The sequence below is a fragment of the Callospermophilus lateralis genome, chromosome 19 (genome assembly GCF_048772815.1).
Source record: "Callospermophilus lateralis isolate mCalLat2 chromosome 19, mCalLat2.hap1, whole genome shotgun sequence".
Classification (NCBI taxonomy): domain Eukaryota; kingdom Metazoa; phylum Chordata; class Mammalia; order Rodentia; family Sciuridae; genus Callospermophilus; species Callospermophilus lateralis.
In genome coordinates this window covers 31,067,861-31,076,025 of record NC_135323.1, presented here as the reverse complement: position 1 = coordinate 31,076,025, position 8,165 = coordinate 31,067,861, and positions in this window count along the sequence as shown.

The following is an 8,165-nucleotide window of genomic DNA, read 5'->3' as shown; positions in this document are numbered from 1 at the left end:
AGATTTATACAATGAAAACTACTAAACCCTAAAGAGAGAAGTAGAAGAAGATCTTAGAAGATGGAAAAATATACCCTGTTCACGGATAGGCAGAACTAACATCATCAAAATGGCGATATTACCAAAAGTTCTCTATAGGTTCAATGCAATGCCAATCAAAATTCCAAAGGAATTGCTTGTAGAAATAGATAAAGCAATCATGAAATTCATATGGAAAAATAAAAGACCCAGAATAGCAAAAGCAATTCTAAGCAGGAAGTGTGAATCAGGCGGTATAGCGATACCAGATTTCAAACTATATTACAGAGCAATAGTAACAAAAACAGCATGCTACTGGTACCAAAACAGGCGGGTGGACCAATGGTACAGAATAGAGGACACAGAGACTAATCCACAAAGTTACAACTATCTTATATTTGATAAAGGGGCTAAAAGCATGCAATGGAGGAAAGATAGCATCTTCAACAAATGATGTTGGGAAAACTGGAAATCCATATGCAACAAAATGAAACTGAACCCCCTCCTCTCACCATTCACAAAAGTTAACTCAAAATGGATCAAGGACCTTGATATCAAATCAGAGACTCTGAATCTGATAGAAGAAAAAGTTGGCTCCGATCTACATATAGTGGGGTCGGGCTCAAAATTCCTTAATAGGACACCCATAGCACAAGAGTTAATAGCAAGAATCAACAAATGGGACTTACTTAAACTAAAAAGTTTTTTCACAGCAACAAAAACATTAAGAGAGGTAAATAGGGAGCTTACATCATGGGAACAAATTTTTACTCCTCACACTTCAGATAAAGCCCTAATATCCAGAATATACAAAGAACTCAAAAAATTAGACAATAAGATAACAAATAACCCAATCAACAAATGGGCCAAGGACCTGAACAGACACTTCTCAGAGGAGGACATACAATCAATCAACAAGTACATGAAAAAATGCTCACCATCTCTATCAGTCAGAGAAATGCAAATCAAAACCACCCTAAGATACCATCTCACTCCAGTAAGATTGGCAGCCATTATGAAGTCAAACAACAACAAGTGCTGGCGAGGATGTGGGCAAAAGGGTACTCTTGTACATTGCTGGTGGGACTGCAAATTGGTTTGGCCAATTTGGAAAGCAGTATGGAGATTCCTGGGAAAGCTGGGAATGGAACCACCATTTGACCCAGCTATTGCCCTTCTCTGACTATTCCCTGAAGACCTTAAAAGAGCATACTACAGGGATACTGCCCCGTCGATGTTCATAGCAGCACAATTCACAATAGCTAGATTGTGGAACCAACCCAGAGGCCCTTCAATGGATGAATGGATTAAAAATGTGGCATCTATACACCATGGAGTATTATGCAGCACTAAGAAATGACAAAATCATGAAATTTGCAGGGAAATGGATGGCACTAGAGCAGATTATGCTTAGTTAAGCTAGCCAATCCCTAAAAATCAAATACCAAAAGTCTTCTTTGATATAATGAGAGCAACTAAGAATAGAGCAGGGAGGAAGAGCAGGAAGAAAAGATTAACATTAAACAGAGACATGAGGTGGGAGGGAAAGGGAGAGAAAAGGGGAATTGCATGGAAATGGAGGGAGACCCTCATTGTTATACTAAATTACATAGAAGAGGTTGTGAGGGGAATGGGAAAATAAACAAGGTGAGAAATGAATTACAGTAGATGGAGTAGAGAGAGAAGATGGGAGGGGAGGGGAGGGGGGATGGTAGAGGATAGGAAAGGTAGCAGAATACAACAGTTACTAGTATGGCATTTTGTAAAAATGTGGATGTGTAACCGATGTGATTCTGCAATGTGTATTTGGGGTAAAAATGGGAGTTCATAACTCACTTGAAGCTAATGTATGCTAATGTATGAAATATGATATGTCAAGAGCTTTGTAAGGTTTTGAACAACCAATAAAAAAAAAAGAAATAAAAACCTTCCTTGATAAACAAAAGTTAAAAGAATTTATAGCTAGAAAATTGGCTCTACAAAACATCCTTGGCAAAATATCCCATGAAGAGGAAATCAAAAACAACAATGAAAATCAGCAGAGGGAAGTAGTACCCTAAAGGAAAAATTAATCAAAGAAGAAAACCAAGTCAAGTTAAATAACCAAAATAAACAAACATGGCTGGGAATACCATGTCTCAATAATAACCCTGAATTTTAATGGCTTGAACTCACGAATCAAAAGACATAGGCTAGCACACTGTATTAAAAAAAAGAACAATATGCTGCCTACAGGAAAACATCTGATAGGAGAACACATACACAGACTGAAGGTGAAAGGTTGGGAAAAATCATACCACTCGCATGGGCTGCAGAAGCAAGCAGGGGTGTCCATTCTCATGTTAAATAAAGTAAACTTCAAGCCAAAGTTAATCAAAAGGGATAAAGATGGACATTACCTTCTGGTAAAGGGAACCATACATCAACAAGACATAACAATCATAAATATATGTGCCCCAAACAATGGTGCATCTATGTTCATCAAACAAACTCTTGTCAAGTTCAAATTGAACACAACACAATAATTTTGGGTGATTTTATCACACCTCTCTCAGCACTGGATATATCTTCCAAACAAAAACTGAATAAGGAAACTCTAGAACTCAATAATGTGATCAATAACTTAGACTTAACTGAAATAAATAGAATATTTCAACCTGCATCAAACAGGTACACTTTCTTCTCAGCAACACAAGGATCCTTCTCCAAAATAGACCATGTAATATGTCACAAAGCAACTCTTAGCAAATACAAAAAAGTAGAGATACAATCATGCATTTTATCAGATTATAATGAAATGAAAATAGAAATCAACAACAAAATAAAAAATAAAAATTTTTCCATCATTTTGAGACTAAACAATATGCTACTGAATGAACAATGGGTTGCAGAAGACATCAAGGAGGAGATTAAAAAATTCTTAGAGGTAAATGAGAACACAGACAAAATATCAAAATCCAGGACAGTATGAAAGCAGTACTAAGAGGAAGGTTCATTGCATAAAGTTCATTCCTTAAAAGAAGAAAAAACTAACAATAAATGACCTCACATTACATCTCAAATCCCTAGAAAAACAGGAACAAATCAGTAGCAAAACAGTAGAAGGCAAGAAATAATTAAAATTAGAGCTGAAACCAATGAAATCAAAACAAAAGAAACAACTGAAAAAATGGACAAAACAAAAAGTTTGTTCTTTGAAAAAATAAATAAACTTGACAAGCCCTTAGCTATGCTAATGAAGAGAAGTAGAGAGAAAACTCAAATTACCAGCATTCATGATGAAAAAGATAATATCACAACAGACACTACAGAAATACAGAGGATAATTAGAAATTATTTTGAAAACTTATACTCCATTAAAATAGAAGACATTGAAGGCATTAATAAATTCCTTTTTTAAAAATTGTTTTTAGTTGTCAATGGATCTTTTTATTTATTTGTATGTGGTGCTGATAATCGAACCCTGTGCTTCAGGCATGCTAGGCAAGCACTCTACCACTGAGCTACAACCCCAATCCTGATAAATTTCTTAAGTCATACAATTTGCCCAATTGAATCAGGAAGATATACACAATTTAAACAGATCAATATCAAGTGATGAAATGGAAGAAGCCATCAGTAGTTTATCAACCAAGAAAAGCCCAGGACCAGATGGATACACAGCTGAGTTTTACAAGACCTTTAAAGAAGAACTAATACTCTTCAATTTATTTCAGGAAATAGAAGAAAAGTTAAAATTTTTTAGACAAAAATTTCACCTATTGTATCAGTCATCCACCTCATGCTTTGAATACAGTCTTTGGCTGCTTTGCCACTGAGGTTTATTTTAAAATGGACAGGATTTTATTTTCCTCATCTCCCTTTGTCTCTTCATAACTTGGGGGTGAGGAACAAGATTATCTTTTCCCATCCTAGGCTGAGTAATCCATCTGTCTTTGAGCATACACCCACCATAGGAACAAAGTAATTCAGACATCAGGACTGGTGCCATAAGAATGGCTATCTCCCAAATTAACAGGTGAATTGAACCTGTCACAGGTAACACCTGGAATGGATTATGTCTTTAAAATCCCTCTATTGTTGGGTTGAGTTAGAGCACTTGCCTAGCATATATGAGGCACTGCATTCAGTTCTTAGCACCACATAAAAATAAACACATAAAATAAAGGTATTCTATCCATCTACCACTACAAAAAACCAAAAAACAAAAGCAAACAAACAAAAAACCCGCCAAACCCTCTTTTCTCCCTGATGGGCAGAATCACAGCCTCTGGGAGAGGAGTCCCCTGTGCTTCTCCTTCCCCAGTAGAATAATAAAACTTTCTCCTTTTCTCAAAACCGTTCTTTTTATTGAATTGACACCAGGGACAAGACTGAGCTTTCAGTAACACTGTTGTTGCTTGAGGTACATTCTCTGTGTGTGTTGGGCACAGTGATGCACATCTGTAATCCCAGGGGCTCTGGAAGATAAGGCAGGAGGATCATGTGTTTGAAGGTTTAAAGGCAGATTCAGCAACTTAGCAAGGCTGTAAGCAACATAGTGAGAGCTTGTCTCAATATAAAAGAAATAAAATGTGCTCAGGATGTGGCTGGATGTTTAATCAACCTTAGGTTCAATCACTGCTAGTAAAAAAAAAAAAAACAAAATTGGTGTGTGTGTGTGTGTGTGTGTGTGTGTGTGTGTGTGTGTGTATGCATTTGTATTTGTGGGCAAATAAGTGTTATTGTGCATGTGTATGATGCCCTTTACTCTGTACTCCTAGTTGAGAAACCACTTTAGAATTTTAAAGCTAGGACCTCCTTGGCAGATGTCTTCTTCGAGGTCCAGTCTATTCTGCTGTCTTTGTGTTTCATCCTGTCCTCAGGAGTTCTTGGTTGCTGGCTGGACTGGAGGGTCTGGGGGACTCTCAGTGATATGCAAGATAAAGAGAATAATGTGGAGGTGGCATGTTTTTGAAAATACAAGAGAATCATAGAGGTAGGGAGAGGCAGGTGATCCTTGGGGTCCTGTGATTTGAAGGATATTTTCTGAGCCCCTTCTACAGTCAGATGAGGAATTAGAGCTAAGCATACCAAGTTCTCACAAACCAACCCCTCAAGTCCTGTGGATTCTGCTTTCATAACTTACAAAGTAGGAGGGAGTTAAGAGATAAAGAAAAAATCATGATATGGTTTGACTCTGGAATGTTCCCAAAGGCTCAAGGGTTAACAGCTTGGTTCCCAGTGCAGCAATGTGCGGAGGTGCAGATTTGGGGGAGGTGATTTGATCATGAGCTTCCCTAATCTCATCTGTGAATGATCCATAGATGGATTCACAATTTTATGGCATTATCAGCAGGTGGTAGGGAGGACAGGGCCTAGGGCCTAGTTGGAGTTAGGTCACTGGGTGCAGATCCTGGAAGAGCTTATCAAATCCCTGGCCCCTACCTTGCCCTCCTTATGCTTCCTAGTCATCATGAGGGGAGCAACTTTGTGCCATGGTGCACTTCTGCCATGGCAACTTGCCTCACCACAGCCCAGAATCAATGGATCCAAGTGATTATGGACTGAAGTCTCTCAAACTGTGAGTCCAAATATATCTTTCCTTCTTTATTTAATATTTGTCAGTTATTTTTTTCTCTTGTGGCTTTAAATTTTTATTTGTGAATTATAATTAGATAGATGAGTGATTTTTATTGTGTTTTATTTACATATGCACATAGCATACACTGTCTATTTCATTCTCAAATCCCTCCCTTTGCTCCCCCTTTTCATCCACCATTTCCATTTCTCTACTGGTCCCTCTTCTGTTTACCTGAGTTCCCCCTTTTTCCTGTTTTCTCTCTAGCTTCCACATATTATAAAATACATAAAACCCTTGGCTTTCTGAATCTGGCTTATCTTACTTTGTATGATGTTCTCTGTTATGGTTTGGGTGTGTAGTGTTCCCCAAAGGTTGAGGTGTGAGACAATGCAAGAGGGTATGGAGGAGAAATGATTGGGTTATGTAGCATCGCCTTAACCTAATCAGTGAAATTAGTCCCTGATTAGATTAACTGAGTGGGAACTGTAGGAAGGTGGAGTGGGACTGGAGGAAGTGATTCATTGGGGGCATGGCTTTGGGTATATATTTGTATCTGGCAAGTGAAGACCTCTCTCTCTCTTTCTTCTTCTTCTTCTTCTTCTTCTTCTTCTTCTTCTTCTTCTTCTTCTTCTTCTTCTTCTTTTCTCTCTCTCTCTCTCTCTCTCTCTCTCTCTCTCTCTCTCTCTCTCTCTCATGACTTTTCCATATGTTGCCTGGCCTTCCTTGAGTTTCTGGGCTCAAGGAATCCTTGAAAAGCTGGGACTACAGATGTCTGCCACCCTGCCTGGCTAGGGCATGGCTTCTTTGATTGCCCTTTGCAGAACAAGAACCTTTGCATAGGTTGGGGCCCAGCACTGGATGCGTTTTTCATCTCAAGGAATGACTAACCCATTCTTGTTGGTACAAATCCCAACCAGTCCAACCAGGATCAGAGCTATGAAAGACAGGGGGAAAATCACAATAGTCCTGGTTATTTCATCATAATAGCCAAATACATTATTTGAAGAAAGTTGAAATTATATTAGTTCCATGGAGGTTTTATATACAGAAAATATAAAAAAAAGATTTTGTGTTATGGTAAAATTGTTACTGAAAGCCTTACCCTGGGAACTGCCTTGATCCTAGCTGGCTGGATTTAGCTGCCTGCCCACATGATAAATAGACAAAAGATGGTAAAATGAGTATTGAACTTGATGCAGTTTGATCAGCCCAAGAGGAAGTAGTTAGATTGCTTCTCCTTACCTATCCCACAGACACAATTATAATTTACAGAAACAAAACCCAGGTGATATACATGTGTATATTTGGTTGATCTGAAGAGGGAGCAATCTGGAAAAAAAGGCAGGAAATACACAGATGCAGATTTAGTTAGTCTGTGTTATCCCAGAAGGAAGGAAATCCTCATTTCCATTTTCTTTGGTGCCTGTCAGGGTGGGAGGTGGAAGCCCCATGGCCCTCCAACTTCTACTCTCAGCATGAGGAAGTCATTCCCAATTTCAGATGGGGTGCCTCCAAATTCAGTCTGCTTCAAGGCTGTTAATTGTCAGTAGTTATCAAATGACACTGTAATCTCTCCTTGTTTGAATGCATGCCAGAAATGTTGGAAGGGTTTGGTGAAGGGTGAATATCAGTTGGTGCAGAGTAAGAAGAAAGAGAGAAGGAAGCACACAAGACTTGAATGTCTTCTCATTCTGTTATGTTTTGAGAACTTGGAGACTTTGTTACCTAATTCTCCATTTCTCAGGATAATCAGACAAAGAATTTGACTCAGACTTGAGATAATGAACTGGTATAATTTCCAAACACTCAGACATGGTATCACTCACATCAGGAATCTGTTGAGTCTCACAAGTGACAATTGTTCTTACAAGACTCCTCCTACACCAGCTCTCAGGGTCTGCTCTCCACCCACAACCACCCATTTACTAAAAAGCAGGAAGCTGCCTGCTCAGACACCTCTTGGCCTAATGAAAAATCTGGGATCATCTTTTTGGAGTTCTGGGTGCTTTATGTGCTCTCTGTGGTGATATCTGCAATGAGATTGGTGGGTAGAGATTTGTGGTTCATCTGGCCATGCAGGATGCTGTTTTCTTCCTTTCACACCCATTGGTCATGGACATGCATTATTTTCAGAGACAGAGGCTATTTTTTGCTCTAAAATCTACGTGCTGGCTACTGCAGGGATCTCTTACTGGCTGTACAGGAAGTAGCCTGGATTGACATTACTCAGTGCATCCATCAGTGTCATCTTGTTCATCCCCATTTTTTTAGGGGACTTCTCCCCATCAGGGTACTGGCACACAGCCTGAATGTGCTGGAAAGGTGGTTGTGGCCCAAACAAGCCAAATCATCTTTCTGTATTAATAAACCAGGAAGATGAAGTGGTCACCAGAGACTCCCAGGGAAAGAACTTGCAGAGACTCAGCAATCTTATCTAACTCAATGACCAAACGTCCCAGATACCAGCTCTTTGTAAAGAACTCTGCTAGGGACTAGGGGATTAATAGTGGATAGTACACAGATCCTGCTCCAGAGAAGTTCACAATCTGGAGAGTTAAAGAAAAGTGGAATCCAATAATGTTGT